The sequence below is a fragment of the Scardinius erythrophthalmus genome (assembly GCF_964197995.2).
Source record: "Scardinius erythrophthalmus genome assembly, chromosome: 19".
NCBI classification, from domain to species: Eukaryota; Metazoa; Chordata; class Actinopteri; order Cypriniformes; family Leuciscidae; genus Scardinius; species Scardinius erythrophthalmus.
This window is the reverse complement of record NC_138239.1, coordinates 13,285,510-13,301,837: the sequence shown is the minus strand read 5'-3', so window position 1 is coordinate 13,301,837 and position 16,328 is coordinate 13,285,510. Positions and strand designations below refer to the sequence as shown.

The 16,328-nt window shown below is 38.6% G+C and overlaps 1 protein-coding gene across 2 annotated transcripts in view; it reads right to left on the bottom strand.

The window, feature by feature from the left end:
• Window positions 1-16,328, bottom strand: part of esrrga (estrogen-related receptor gamma a) — a 168,852-nt gene that overhangs the window by 140,465 nt on the left and 12,059 nt on the right. Inside the window, exon 1 of one of the 2 annotated variants that reach the window (XM_081347601.1) lies at window positions 12,976-13,054. The exons of the other annotated variant lie outside the window; for it this stretch is intronic. The gene's annotated coding sequence lies outside the window, so the exon portion shown is untranslated. Of the gene's footprint in view, window positions 1-12,975; window positions 13,055-16,328 lie in introns of those variants that run through there. 2 annotated transcript variants of the gene reach the window in all.

Here is a 16,328-nt window from a genome sequence, read left to right as displayed (position 1 = left end):
CAATGAACACTTAACAATTATCTCTTAACATTAAGGTGCAAAATTAAAGAATACGTAATAAATGCTTTATAAAGGGGTGGGCGATATGGCAAAAATATAATATTACAACTTTCTATAAATTCTATAAATCTATTTCTTTCTATTTTCTATAAATTATACATTGATACTTATTAAAGCTATTAATGAAGTTATTAGTCAAGAGCAGTGAGTGATTTTCTCTTTACATTTTGTTGTTTTATTAACATTAAAGGGATAGTTCTCCTAAAAATTCTAATTTTCATAATTTACTCTCTCACGTTGTTTTAAACTCGAATAAGTTTCTTTCTTCTGTTGAAAATAAAAGTTATTTGGAAGAATGACCAACAGTTGATGTACCCCAGTGACTTCCATAGTATATTTTTCTCCTATGGAAGTCAATGGGGACCAGCTACTGTTTGGATACCCACATTCTTCAAAATATTAATATTAGAAAATATTAGAAGGCAATTAATACAGGTTTGGAACAACAGTAGAGTGCGTAAATAATGAGATAATTTTTATTTTTTTGGTGAACTATCCCTTTAGGGACAAGCGGCAATGTGTTTACTATTACTACTGTCTCTTTAAGAGCTGCGCGCGACGCGTCTATTATACACGCATTTGTCAAGCAGATTTTCTCTCAATTTTCTCAAGTTTGCTTTCACTTTAGACATATCCGACTAGTTTATGTAAACCTTGTGTGTATATAACAGTATGAGCAAAATAAGACTCGAAAGATTACTTAGTATTCAGGCGCTGGTAGACAGGCTTTTAGTGCATGTGAGCTTCACATGTACACGCTGAGAAACACACGCTAGAACAGCGCATCAGCACGCGAATAACAGAGAAACTGACGACTGTCTTGCATAATCTGCAGATGACATTGGTCTGACTACGGTCAGACTTCAAGTCAGGCGAGCTGACTTTTCCTGTTTTATCTAGTTACTAGAGAGTGAGTGCCTTTGTTCATGCAATCAAACCTGCTTGCTGGTTTCTTCCGACGAAAAAAAAATAAAAAATTATCGAACGTTTTATCGAACGCATTTTTTATTGATATTGATTACGTGTCTATCGCGATACATATCGTTATCGTTTTATCGCCCAGCCCTACTGTCTACTAATAAACCACCCAATTGTGACAGAGTGGGCTATATATTTCTGCTAAACAGAGCAGAATTTCTCAGAGTTTTCATATCCACTGACGCATTGGTACTGTACATCTCACAATGATGACATCACTGAGTGGGCCACAAGAAGTGTTGAGGTATCTACACTTGTACAGAGTGAATGACAGAGGTTTATTGGTTTCCCTTCTTTTCTATTCTCCATCTTTCCCCCTCTGTGGCAGTTTAGAAGCTCCAAGTCATTTTTCCACTTGAATGAGCTGGCTCATGACATTGTTTTATAAAACATGTCAGATCACTCCTCCAGTGGCCTTTTCTCATCTCTGAGAGGGGCCTTCTTCTGTTAGTGATTTCAACAAGAAATACTGACCCCTGCCCATAACACTTACCATTAAAATAAGAGCAAAGGATACCCTGTAATATCTGTGCACCTTTAGTGCAGCTCTCCACAAAGAGAGTGAGAGAGGTGAGTTGTGTAACCTCACTATCTGATCCAGAGAGGATTCGCTCTCTTTCTCTCAATCAGTCAGGGGTTACATCACAGTAAGAGGCTCTTTAACAGTAGAACAGCAGCTGTGGCTGGTCTCTGCGCCTCTCTTCTGCAGTGAGCACCATATCACTTGACAGGATACACAATTTACTCACTTTACAGGCACATCATTTGCACCCTGATGAGTGCAAAAACATGACCAAGGGTGGGGTCTTTGTGGCCACCTAGTCACCTCTTTAGCAAGAAGCCATGACATTAGATTAACAGCTGCTAGTTTTTCTTTCAGAGAGAAACATCTCTGCCAGAAGAGAACTGCCAGATCTTTTGAGCCTGACATGTGGTACTTGATATGTGGTACGCTATTTAATACACATAGAATTAGTGATGCACCGAAATTTCGGCAACTGAAAATATTCAGACACCATATAAATGTTTCTATTTCAACAAATTGGAGTGTAAATAATTTTATCATTAAAAAGTTCATATAAAGCTGCTATGTGTGCAATACATACAACTCAATTGACTTAATGAACTATTTTCAGTTTTCAGCTAAATTAAAACTTTAATTTTGTTTTGGTAATAATTTTGGTGCATCAATACAAAAAATCCCTCATGTTACTGTACGTTATACCTGTACCCTGCACCTTAAGTCCTGCCAAAGCAATTCTGTTATTCTTTACCAGAAAACGGCAAGTTGATGGAAATGAGATCTAAGATACTCAAAAAAGGAAAAACAAAAAATACTATATTTATACTACTTAGAATCAAGGAGTAAAGTATCTTAGCACTGAGGGACAGTGACCTCCACAATACACTGTCTCATTGGATCCCTGATGCCTTTCCTCTTTGAAAACATTTAAATTATACATTATACGCTAACACCTCAGGCTAAGGTAAAAAAAAAAAAAAAAAAAAATCTAATTGTTTGGATGGTTATGCAAGTGTCTTGAATAACAATAGCTGTATTCCTGTAGGAGTTCTGCAGTCTCGTATTCTACTTTCCTCCAATATTATTGTGTAACTTTGCATTTTGTTAGCCTAAGTTTAGAAACGGGTCTAAAATGCTGACTCGGGCTTCTGCAAGAAAAGCACCTTATCAGGGAGCGCTCTGACGTGAAGGTGCTATCTAGAATAGGAATCTTACAGCTTTAACACTGAAGAGGGAAAAATGTTTTCATGAACAAGACCATCTCTATTGTAAATTATACATTTTAGGCCTATAAGCAAAAATTGTAGGCTTAGAGACAGCATGGGAAACTCAATGAGGGTAGCATGGTCTTACCATGTCAAGCTACATTTTATTTCAAAGGATCACAAATAATATTTGCAACTGTCCTGAGTGTTTAGACAGTCTTTAGCACTTGGCCTCATTCTTCGTTACAGCAGATACAGCAGCTATGGGGTCCGTGTCAAACCTGCAGTACTAAATACGAGACCTCCACTTCTCCTCCTTCCCCTGACTTTGCTCGCTCTCTCTCTCTTAACAGAGCTCAGCAAACGGACCCTTGTGACCCCGAATTAATCCCAAAGTAATTGAACTTACTCAAATTCCCACAGGCATGCGGCCGCCGTGTGAAAGCACTTGATGTTTCTTTGTGGAGAGGCTTAATTGGGTTTTCGTGACTCTGTCAGAAATTGAAACCTTTCTCTTCTTCGTTTTTACTTTCACTCTCCAGTCTCCACACACGGACTGATTTCTTGTGTCCCATTTGCTTTCAGGATGAAGAATACAAGGCAAAAAAAGAAGACAAAGTGGCAACAAACACAGGTTTTTGGAGGGATCTCACATATGAAAAAACACATTGAGCACATTTTTCCATGATCATTACCCATGAACTTCTACAGCAGGATTGTGGTGAAGTAGGACTTTGCCAAGTAATGTAGGACAATTTCCAGTTTGGATTTTGCAGTTTGCAATTATAGGTTGGTAAGATGTTCTCTATGCCTCTAACTCCAATATCAAGCTTAACCCAAACCTTAACCCTAAATAGGGGTGTGAATCGTCACTGGTCTCACGATTCAATTCGATTACGATTATCATGTCAACAATTCGATTCGATATCACAATGCATCACGATGCGTTGTGAAGGCTACATTTTCATCAATGAATACAAGCAGTCAGATATATGAACTCCCTTTTAATGTTATCTGTTCCAAGAAAGTACACTTCCTGAATGTAGTCAAACAAAACTTAAGTCTGAACACAGCAGACGACTGGAGCATTTAGAACTAATAAACACTTGTAAATACTAAAAATGCATGAAACTGTCATGTAGTGTACGTAAGTTACAATAACGCTCACACACACACACGCACTCTTTCTCTCTCACACACACACACACACACACACACACACACACACACACACACTGATGAATTTTTATTGCTCGCTTTTATGTTTTGCCTCCCTCCACCATTTTACGCTAGTGAGACAAGCGTAATGACGTCAGATAAACGTCAGTAGGCTATAACGGCTATAATCAATTATGGTCAATTACTGCATATTTACAGAATTGTCCGCATCACGATGCATCGTAGAAACTATTAATTTCAACACCCCTAACCCTAAAACTTGATTGGGTCTCTGTTGGTCATCAACATGTTGGGCTTTGGATGCTGGTTTGCAGGTGTTTTAACTAGTTTCACCAACAAGACTCCTTTGGCCAAACAGTTTCAAAAAAGGCCATGCTGGTTGGCAGGTTTCACCAACTAAGGTGATGCTGGTCCACCAACAAGACAAGCACCAATCCAGCATCAACCATAAAATTCATGCTGGTCTATGCAGGCTAGTTCCATGATCGAAATCTACAACAGATCAAAGTCTGCAAGACCTGCTTAACCCTTTAGTGTACAAATTTGCACCGGACAACTCAGCAGGTGTAATGACAGACAGGACTCCTCGTGCACGCCGTATGTGCCGTCAAGTCCAAGACGCCACCATGTGCTCTTGAATGAAACTCTACAGCAGGCGAAACAAGACACTGCATCTGTGTCAATGATGGTCCATCTCTGACTCCGAGACAACCACTGAGTAGAAAGCGTGACTATACAGTACTGATCCCAAGTCGGGCCCGTACCTCATTCCAGAGTTCAGTGGTTACGGGAGAAACTGCAAAACCTGGTTTCGGATCAGTGGTACGAGGCAACACCCACTCCCAATAGGGAGCTCATTTCACACACCAGACGGCCTCTCAACAGGTGAAGCCTGCGCTCTCTGTGGCTAATTTACAAGTGTGCAGCAGGGCTGAAAGTGATGCGCCTTCACAGAGGAGGAAAACTTTGTTCATTAACTCAGCGTATGCAAATATTCAAAGAGTTATGTAGAGTGAGCTACGGCAAACTCTCAAGAAGGAATTTCCTCAGGGTTAATGCTCTCTCAACTGAGCACCCAACAAATTACATTGTCTTTCCTAATTTTGTAATTAGTATTCATATTTTCATGTTGCCTATGTTTAAGAAACCACTACGTTCCAGCAAAAAAAAAAAAGAAAAAAAAGCTTGTTGTTCTTTGTACTGTGCCCTGTAGATAAACTGTGTACAGCAGCTGTTAAAGAAGGTGTTTGTAGCTGCAGCAGGATGCTGAATTTTGCTATCTTAAACTTCCATGCTTACGAATGTGGGAATCATAGTTTTAACTTAAGTTTAAGTGTATGTGTTTTCCACTGAATAATAAAGAAATTCATGATTTTTGTATGAGTTGGATGTGTTAGAGCTTTCAGAAGGCATGGAGAATGGTTGACAGAGAGGCAGACCGGATAGTGTGGCCTGGTTCCCTGTGCTGATCTGAGCGTCATGGTGAGGTGTGAATGGGGTGCTCCCCTGTCTGTGCTGCTCTGCTGCTGCAGGCGGCTCTCAGCGGCCCCATCTGTCCCCCCAATGCAGCACTGAATCAGGGACACAGCCAGACATGCTGCCATGGGCCTCCACGTGACCCGCCAGACATACACAAATACACACACCATGTCTCTGGTGAACCACAGAACTGTTCATACACTATTTCATCGATGTTCACAAAGTGATAATGCTCAACATACAGCCAGACACGCTGCCATGGGCCTCCACGTGACCCGCCAGACATACACAAATACTGTACACACAACATGTCTCTGGTGAACCACAGAACTGTTCATGCACTATTTCATCGATGCTCACAAAGTGATGATACTCCACTTAGTAATGTAGTAGTTAAAGGGATAACTCACCCAAAAATGATTTACAGACTCTCATGTCATTCCAAACCTGTATAACTTGCTTTCTTCTGTGGATCAAAAAAAAAGGAGAAATTTTGAAGGTTGTGCAGGTCTCACTTTTCTATGAAATTACAATGAAAGACGACTAAAGCTTTCAAGCTTCAAGAGAATTCAAAAAGCACAATTAAAGCCATACAATAATGAGGAATAAACTTAAATGTAGGCTATTACTCAATGATGATCTTCACCTTGATTGAGCTGTTAACAGCAGCAATTCACTGAGAGAGAGATAAAATCCAAAACCGAATAAATCATTCAGACATTTTCAGTGAACAACAGCTTATATTTCAGCCTGTATCTCACACACCTAGAAACAGTTTCTCACCTATTGAATGACTACAGAAAACTAACATACTATAAAACTAATATATTGCATGAATCATAAGGATCACTTTGTATTGTGCTTGTATGGTGCTAAAAGTGGCACTGGGTAAATGCTTTAATAAATACAATATAACTAAATTTCAAACAGTGGATCAAGCAAGAAGGTAATTTGGTGGACTAATCCTTTAAAATGTTATAACGAAGAGAACTTGCAAGAATTACTTTTTTTTTTCAAGGAGCAGTCAAACTACTGTTAACATTACTAAATCAACAGAGGGCATAAAACTTGATAGAGTTAAACTGTCTACGTGAACTTATAGGTAGTCTCTGTAGTTCCGGAAAACATGTAATCAAAGTATACTAATGAAGACGGAAATGCTGCAGAAAACAGACAATTATCCCTACCCGACCAGCAGATCGGTATACATGATTAAAATGGTCCAAATTAGTCAAATCAGAAATGGGTCAGCACTGTAATTTTGGAACATGTTATGAGGAAATAATTCAAATGAAAATAAGACCAGGAAAGAAAGGATATAAAAACGAATACATTAAGACTGTGTGCCAAAAATTTGTGTATGAAAGCTGTGTGGCTTCATCAGCAGAAACAAAATTCACAGATTTTATGCTAAAGTAGGTTTTGCTTTTCCCTCTTTGGGCACTTACGTTTTCTTACTGCTAACGCTGAATGAAAGCCAACTGCTTTCTTGAATCTTCAAACATGGCAGCTACCCCAAAAGACCAAACGATGCATTAGAATAAGAAGTGTGCGGTTCTCTCTCGCTCTTTCCATCTCTGTCTCTCTCTACTTTACTATGAAGGAGAGAACATTGAATATTCATGACTCCAACTCAAAACACAGGTGACATGCTTGACTTCTGTTATTCGGCTAACCTAAACAAAAGAGAGCCTGCTGCGTTTTCTTTTGAAGGAGGTGGGTTTGTACGTGTGGGAACGCTCCCAAGAGACCGCTTTGCTTTTTGTAAGGAGCGCTAAACCAACATGCTAATGATCCGAGAGGTGGGAAAAACAAGAAAGACGGCCATTCCGTCACTTTTCCCAGCATGAGCTCTTAGTTTCTTCTTTAAACTCTGGATTTAGCCTGGAGTTTTCTGGAGTTTTGTATCAACACAGGCAAACAGATCAATCATTACAATATCAAATGAAGAAAGTATTAAATATAGATATAAATTACATGAGTTAATAGCTAAATATTCAACAGAAAGTGCTGTTCCTTTCCAGCAGTAACGATTATAGGCAGGATTGTGTTGTTGTAAAGACCAAAAAAAAAAAGAAAAAGATGGGGTCTGGTCTCTCGGGCTGCAGCGGATGGAAAAGTGCACCTTACTGTATTTATTTGCAGGTGAAGAGAAGCCCAGCGTTTACCAAAGGGCCAGTGGGTCAAGGAGCAGGTCATGGGGGTGTGCAACCCTGGGAATGCTGCTGGAGACCCGGGTCAGGCACTAAGAAGATGAGGGGTGATTAATGCAGAGAGACCAGACCCGAGTGTGACCCCGAGAGTGGATCCTCGACCTTAAGACAGCAGCTTTGGTCCACATATAGGAGAATATAAAGAATTGCAGACATATCTAAACTCCACACAAAACTGAGCCTTTCATTGAAACACATGTCGACCTGCAGTCGATTTCTATAGCAGGTTATTCAAAAACTGATGTGGCAGGTCAAGCTTTGAATCCATTTCCAAAAAAAATGTAAAAGAATAACCACATTTTTTTTTGTATTTTTTTTTTTTTATTATTCTCACCAAGACTGCATTTATTTGGTAAAAATACAGCAAAAACAGTAATATTGCGAAATATTACAATTTAAAATAACTGTTTTCTATTTGAATCTATTTTAAAATGTAATTTATTATTTGATGGCAAAGCTGAATATTCAAGCAGCTATAATGCCAGTCTTCAGTATCACATAATCCTTCAGAAATCCATCTAATTATGCTGATTTTGTGTTCATGAAACATTTACTAATATTAGTAATGCTGAAAACTTGTGCTGCTTAATATTTTGTGGAAACCATGATTCCTTTTTTTGTGTAATAAAATGTCTTTACTGTCACTTATGATTAATTTAATGCATCCTTGCTGTAGTAATCATTTACATATATCTTTCGGACCCCAAAATTTTGAATGGTAGTAGTAGAAAGGGTTGTGGACACTATTAGCCCCCGAAAATTTTTGTTTGTTTAAACATCCCCACATAGCAAAAAATGGCATGAATTTGAGTCGGTACTATTCATTTTGTCCAACAACCCAGACAGGTAAAATGTTTTTGGAATCCTGTTTGAAAACTTTATAACACTTTATAATTATACACATTTCTCTCTGCCTTGACAGAAGTTTTGTTTACACATAAAAAAAAAAAAAACATATATAAATATATTCTACTCGGTTGTATGCCAAGTAAGACTGTTAGGAAGTCTCTGATGACACTTCCACCTTTCTGATCAGTGAGGGGGAAAGATAGGTATGACTACACTTCCGAGAGAGAGAGAGAGAGAGAGAGAGAGAGAGAGAGAGAGAGAGAGAGAGAGTATGAGCGTTATTGTAACTTACGTACACTACTTGACAGTTTCATGCATTTTTAGTATTTGCAAGTGTTTATTAGTTCTAAATGCTCCAGTCGTCTGCTGTGTTCAGACTTAAGTTTTGTTTGACTACATTCAGGAAGTGTACTTTCTTGGAACAGATAACATTAAAAGGGAGTTCATATATCTGACTGTTTGTATTCATTGATGAAAATGTAGCCATGTGCAGTAATATTGCAACGCATCGTGATGCATTGTGATATCGAATCGAATTGTTGACATAATAATCGTAATCGAATTGAATTGTGAGACCAGTGACGATTCACACCCCTATTTAGGGTTAAGGTTTGGGTTAAGCTTAATATTGGGGTTAGAGGCATAGAGAACATCTTATCTTACCAACCTATAACTGAGAGAGAGAGAGAGAGAGAGAGAGAGAGAGAGAGAGAGAGAGAGAGAGAGAGAGAGAGAGAGAGAGACAGAGAGAGAGACAGAGAGAGAGACAGAGAGAGAGAGAGAGAGAGAGAGAGAGAGAGAGAGAGAGAGAGAGAGAGAGAGAGAGAGAGAGAGATAGAGAGAACCAGGGGAAGCTTGCTGACCCAGAGGAGAGATTTACTGCAGTAATCCTGTAGATACAAACGTCCCTCAGGCTTTCGGACCTTAGCCTTGTGACTAACGTCGGCTCTGTGGTCATCTTCATTATTGACTCCAATACAGGTTAAAATCCTGTTATACAGCACCTCAAAACAACAAAAAACCCCAAAAAACAAATTCACCCTTAAATTGGGTGTAGTTAAACCGAAGGGGGAAAAATATTCATATCCATTAATCTGTGTGAGATGTACGTCTCGTCTCTGTGGAGATGTCAGGCATCGTCGATACAGCTGAAAAATGAAATGAGCGATCTAACACTGACGTGGTCTCATGGGTGCTGTTTACACGTTCCACTGCACTCCAATACTCATATCTTTCTTTTTTACAGTTTTAACAAGAAGGCATTAGCTAACACTTATCAAAATATATCAGTAAATAGTGTTACATTAATGAAAAGCTGGTGTTTGATGTCACTGCCGTTGTGATGTGCTTGTTTGGAGCGAACACTTTTTTATACAGTTTTTTTCTGCTCTAGCAATAGGCTGAAGCACTAATTAATTTCCTCTGACAGACACAGAAACAAACCTAGCAAAATAAATAGATTGATTAAAAAGAACATAAGTGACAGGCATACACATACATGATAGACATGAGATTCTTTCATTAGGCCGTGGAGGGAAAAATACATCTCATGTTTACACAAAGTTTTATTTCACTGTAAAAGCTATTGATATTTACTTAACTCCAAAGAATCATTATCTCCACATAACTCTAATTGTAATATTGTCAAAAGCAGCAGATTCATTCATTATTCCCAAAAATAAAAATGCACAATATATCAGTACCATATCGGTTATCAGAGAATATTGAATATATGATTGCATAAATAGGGCAAATGAAATGAACATCTAAGGCTCACCTAATGTTTTTAGGTCATTTTTTTTTGGTTTTGCATTTGATGATATTACAGAGATTGCCATTTATGTTTGCAAAATGTCAACCACCACCAATGTTTTACTCTCAGGCAAAGTCCTCCCTTACAATTCATTGATTTACAAAATAATAAATTAAATTTGCTTTGCAAACTGGCTCGAACAAATAAATAACAATCAGTTCAAAAGAACAATTATTTTGCAAATCAGGTATATTTAATGGCCAATCTTTATAGTGATGATCAGAGTCTGCAAAATGACGTACTGTACTACATCAGAGCTCTTTCTGCCTGTTTCACCATCTATCTCTCAGATCATCTCAGGTGGAGACAGTCACCGGCCCTATTGTGTAGGGAAATGGCAAAGGGAAGGGAGCCAAAGAAAGCTGGACGTAAGCATTTCTGCTTCCCCTGCACTACTGCTGATGTGAGAGAGATATCAACGAGCAGGAGACAGAGAGAAAGTGGGAGAGAGAGCTGGATTGTCTCTTTTCAGGACAGTGGTGGCAGAAAATGACAGTGTTCCTCTGGGGCTCTAGGGTAATCTTTGCCTTATGTATCATCATGTTCCATCGCAAGAGACATCTGCCAAATGACTCACCGTTTGCAAAACTTACAACGTGTGCAAAAATACTCAAATCGCCTGCATTAGAGCAGTGCGGTATAAAAAGTAACGTTCCCCCAAGAGACTCGGAGAACTAAATCCTGTCAATGGCAGACTATCACACAGAAAGCAAAACAGAGCCATGAGAAAATCTCCAGTCTTTCACATGGAATCAACAGAGTCATCACAACTACAAGATAAGCATCTTCACCACTGCACATTACTGACACCCTCATGCTGGCTGCTCCATCGTGGGAATTTAAAGATAATTCACACACATTTGTTACCCATCCAACAATAAAATGATATGAGGAAGACTGTACTGCTCAGAGGTAGAACCAACATGTCATTCCAAACTAAGTGGGCTCTTTTTTTATTCAAGTGGATTATCAATGCGATTTTATTTGATAATAAAGTTGCACAATCATTGGATGGCAGGAAGACCCTAAAGAGGTGGAGATGGAGTTACAGAACTCTTTCCTTAACCTCAGAGAGAGAGAGAGAGAGAGGGGGGGGGGGAGGAGAAAAAACAAAGGAATGAAAAGTCAAAGAGCAAGGGAAAAAGGGAGAGTCATACATCTCAGTGAAACAACATGATTCATGAAAATGTCATGCTGACAGGGCTCAAACTGAGAGCCAACAGTTTGCACTCCCAAAATACCTCTTCTGACTAATGCCACTGCAGGATACACACACAAATGCATATACTGTATATAACGCAGGTGTACTTCCAACACACACTTTTGCTGTGACTATTAGAAAGCAGCGACCTTCAAACCTTTAAATAGTACAGACTCGTTCTGAGCAACACTGGTCCACACCTCACCCTGGAATAGACCCGATGTAGTGACAGTTATCACTCACAATAGTGATGCATGGCTATTCCGCTTCATATTGATCGGAAGGCGTAAAGAAAGCTGGATTGTAAGATGTAAAATTACGACATATTTAAAGATTCAACATTTGTTGTGTCAGTTTAGACGGAGTGGTCACTTGTTCATTATTTTAACTCAAGTGGATTCTTTCTGTTCATCAGAGAATCCTAGGGCTGGGTATCGTTCAGAATCTTTCGATCCGGTGCCAATTTCGATACCTCAGTTTCGATACCGATTCCTAACGATACTTTTTTCGATACCATAGCCATAATATGTTTTAAAATTAATTTCAACATCAACAAAAATACATTAAACACAAAGCTTTTATTTTCCACCTTAATTGTGAATCAAAACAGTTATCAAAATAAAAAAAAATTCTGGTAAAACTGCTCACTCAGTAAGGCCATAATAGCCTACGTTTTCGTTTGAAAATTATATATTTTATTATATATATATAAATATATATATATATTATAAATATAAAAATCGTATATTTTTCTCTCCGTTTTGGCCTTCCGTCCACACTAAAAACCATTATGTGACGCATATTGTAGGCCTACCATTATACCAGTGTTGTGCCTGTTTTGTGCTATTAACTTTTACACTGTTGCTAACTATACGGTATTAAAATATTCTACATTGCACACTCTTCATATCAGAGTCCTGCAAAGATGACAGAATTTAGGCTACTCACATGCTGTCCTGCGGCAATACATGAGAGCAGTTGCGTTTTAGACCAACATGGTGACTGCGTGCGACCTGGACCGCATCAGTGAATGGTGAAATATTTTATTAAATAAAATTATCCTGTCAGAAGAATTGCGCGATAACTTAATTATTTATTTTTCCATCTGAATCATATCAGTGATCTTTTGTGGGGTTTTACGCATGCGCTGTAAGGTGAATTTGACGTTTCTCAAAAGTTTCTCATCCACACTGAAACTTTCGAAAACGCTAGTGTGGACGGAGAGCGTTTATAAACGAAAACGCCATTTTCAAATGTATCCAGATTAATGTAGACGTCGCCAAACATTAATAAAATGACTGCCTGTCTGTCAGTCAGTCAGTCATCAGGGCAGAGAAACCACCATTGTGGCTGCTTGTCTAGTAGTCGAAGAAGAAGTGTAACGTCAACAGCACCGTGACCGCTTTCGGCTCATATCGCAGCAAATGCTGTCTGCGTAAAGTTTTAAAAATTTTTTTACCACACTTGAGACCAACCGTGACTCTCTGTGACTTCAACAAAACTGCAACAGTTTGATCCGTCCGCACCTCTCCGTGTGTGTGTGGGTCGGAGCTCCGCTCTTTGTCAATATACAGAGAGGACAGATAAGCTTGCGTGCTCAGATGCTTTTGGAACCGAAATTTGGCACCGAAAAATAAAGAATTTTTCGATACTCATAGGATCGAAATATTTTTTTCGATACCATAAAAGTATCGACGTTCGGTACCCAGCCCTAGAGAATCCTGCAAAACACTTCAACGTTTTCCACACTAATGATTTTCAAAACGAAATTGCAGCATTTAAGCAATTAAGTGAATTCTGGGTATATCCAGAAAAGCCAACAAATAAATAAATAAAAAGTAAATAAATAAATGGCTTTTTATGAAAAAAACACATAAAACACAAAAACACTCCTCTTAATTAGCACATCTACTGAAAAAAACTCTTTTGGCAGCATAGGAGAATATTACTGTACATATTTTATCCGTCAGAAAAGGTCAGAGGTGATCCGCGGGACTAAGTTCACATTGAAAAGACCTCTATGACAAAACTCTATTAGGCTGTGTTTAATAAGGAAACAAATAGGCCTTCAACTTTCACTTCATTCAGTAATATTCAGATACACCTTGAGTCAATATTAAAAATTACAGATGTCTGCGAAAAGTAATCCAATTTGTCTTTAGAACCGTGACAACAGGAAAAACTACATCTGAGGGTGAATAAACAAGGCTCATATGCTTCATATCTACACCACCTGTTTCCCCAGAACACATTTACACTGAAAGAGTTGCAGAATCCAGTGTCTTAAGTGTAGTTTGCATGGAGCTTTGCTGTGTTTGCACTGTAGAGCTGAAATATCACGGCCAGAGCTCGTTGTGCATTTGTGAGGCGAGTGATTCAGTTTGCTATAAATATGTCTGCCCTTTACATTCGGCCAGCACGACGGATTAGCAGCTTTCCATCTCCAACACCATGTGCGTACACAAAAAAGTTTGGTCCCTAGCTTGCCTCTGTATTTTTTCCCATCTTATACCCTTGCTGTCAACTAAGGAGTGTGATGGTGTGCTGTATATGTGAAAGATGAATAGTGAGAGAGAAAGATAGTGAGAGAGATGTAGTTAGGGACAGCCTCAAGCACACAGAGCTCCAGTATCACTCTGATTCACTCGTTTCCCTCACCCTCTTTTTGCCTGATGGAAAGAGAGAGAGCGAGCGCTCCGGAGTTGGGGCGCACCAAGAGGCTTTTTAATCTGTTACCGAATGAAAGTGTGCCAGATCACAGAGCGGCTGATGTCACTCGGGAAGCTGTGGTGCTCGCGCTGCACTCTGCTGTCTTATCTATGGCACTGGGGCCACAGAAACCTTTTTGGAGACTGCTGCACATGTGCTCTACTTCTGTTTCAGTGTCTAAAATCATTCCCTTTTCCCTGTTGTGCATTTTATTTTGGCATATTTCTAATTAGATATAATCTGAAGTGCTGCGTGGAGTGGACAGTAATAAACCCTCACATATAGTAAACTCTAGCAGTGAGCTATACACAAATTTAGCCATAATACCATAATTACACTTCAGCTATTGTTGCAACTCTACTAGTGTCAATAAAGGTGTACTATGAATATATTTGTTGTGAAAATTAACAAAACTGCATTATGAGCAAATAAATAAATAAAAGCATACTACCATTCAGGGTTTTTTTTCCAATCACAAATACAGCAACAACAGTACTATTGTGATATATAATTATAATAAATAAAACTGGTTTCAATTTCAATATATTTAGAATGTAATTTATTCCTGTGACAGCAAAGCTGAATTTTCAGCAGCAATTACTTCAGCGTCACATTATCCTTCAGAAATTATTCTAATATACTGATTTGATGCTCAAGAAACATTTCTTATTACTTTTAGAATTACTTAATCAATGCTTAATATTATTGTGGAAACCTTGATACATTTTTTCAGGATTCTTTGATAAATAGAAAGTTTTTTTTTTAATAGAAATCATAATAAATATCTTTACGGTCCTTTTTGATCAATCTAGCATGTCCTAGCTGAATAAAGTATTAATTTCTTTAAAAACATATCTTACTGACCCCAAATTTTTGAACTGTAGTGATCACACACACACACACACACACACACACACACACACACACACACACACACACACACACACACACACACACACACACACACACACACACACACACACACACACACACACACACACACACACACAGAACAACTGTCGTTCTCAATTGTTTCAATCTCATTGCAATAGAGAGAGGCCAAAAGAGATGGCTATAGAGAGGCCAATAGAGATGGCTAAAGAGAGGCCAAAGTTACATACATAAATATAACTTTTTAAAAAAATTATAAAATGATGTAGGCCTACACACAAAATGAAGCCTGATAAAAGCAGTTTAATTTCACACTGAGTGGGTCAGCTCATGTGGGCCACCATGTTGAGATCACATGGCTAGCTGAATACTACCAGACACTGTATAAAGCAGACAGTCCACCTGGTCAGTGTAGTAACTGTGTAGTAACGCACAGACGAAACACAATAAACAGTCATTTTCTCTTGCTTTCGGAGGCGGATGTATTTACAGTTCTGGGAGGGAATTATAGAACTTATTCAGAGCAGTGCCATGACAGTTATGAAAGTGAGGCTGTGAGGGTTAGACTTACCGTGTTTTCAATGGCATCCGTTTTAAAAAACTGCATAAAGCACCTAGATCCCTTAAACTTTTCCACAACTCATACTTAATGGGGTTTATTGTCAACTGAAACTTCTCAGAAAGATATTTTTGCAGTGTTTCATCAGCAGAACAATCCCTTTCATTTCCATTAAAAATATTTCCGATATCCCAAAATGCACATAAAAATATGTGGATGGAAACATACAGTAGCTTATGGTATTTTTGAGTTAACTGTGGTTACAAACAATGGCACAAAATTGTGCCATTCTCCATTTCATTAATGGGCAACTTGTGAAGAAACAAGAGAAACTACCTGTAGTTTCCACCACCCTTCAATTTAGTTTGGTTTACATTTAAAAAACCAAAGATGATTACACTAAATTCTCCTGACATTACAACAAAGGGAAATAGCAGTATATTGAAAATTAGCCATGTGTAGACAAGCTCCCTTTGTCACTCTGTACACATACAACTTCTTGAAGCGTCTCGTCACTCGACTTCATCAATCTACACAGCACATGGTGAAGTCACCGCCATCCCTTGGCTCCAGATTCACCCCTGTGCCTATAGCCTTATTCATATTTCAACATGAATCATGCTGGGATGTTGTGCTAGCATGAAAGGGTCATCTGACCCAGGGCTGTTA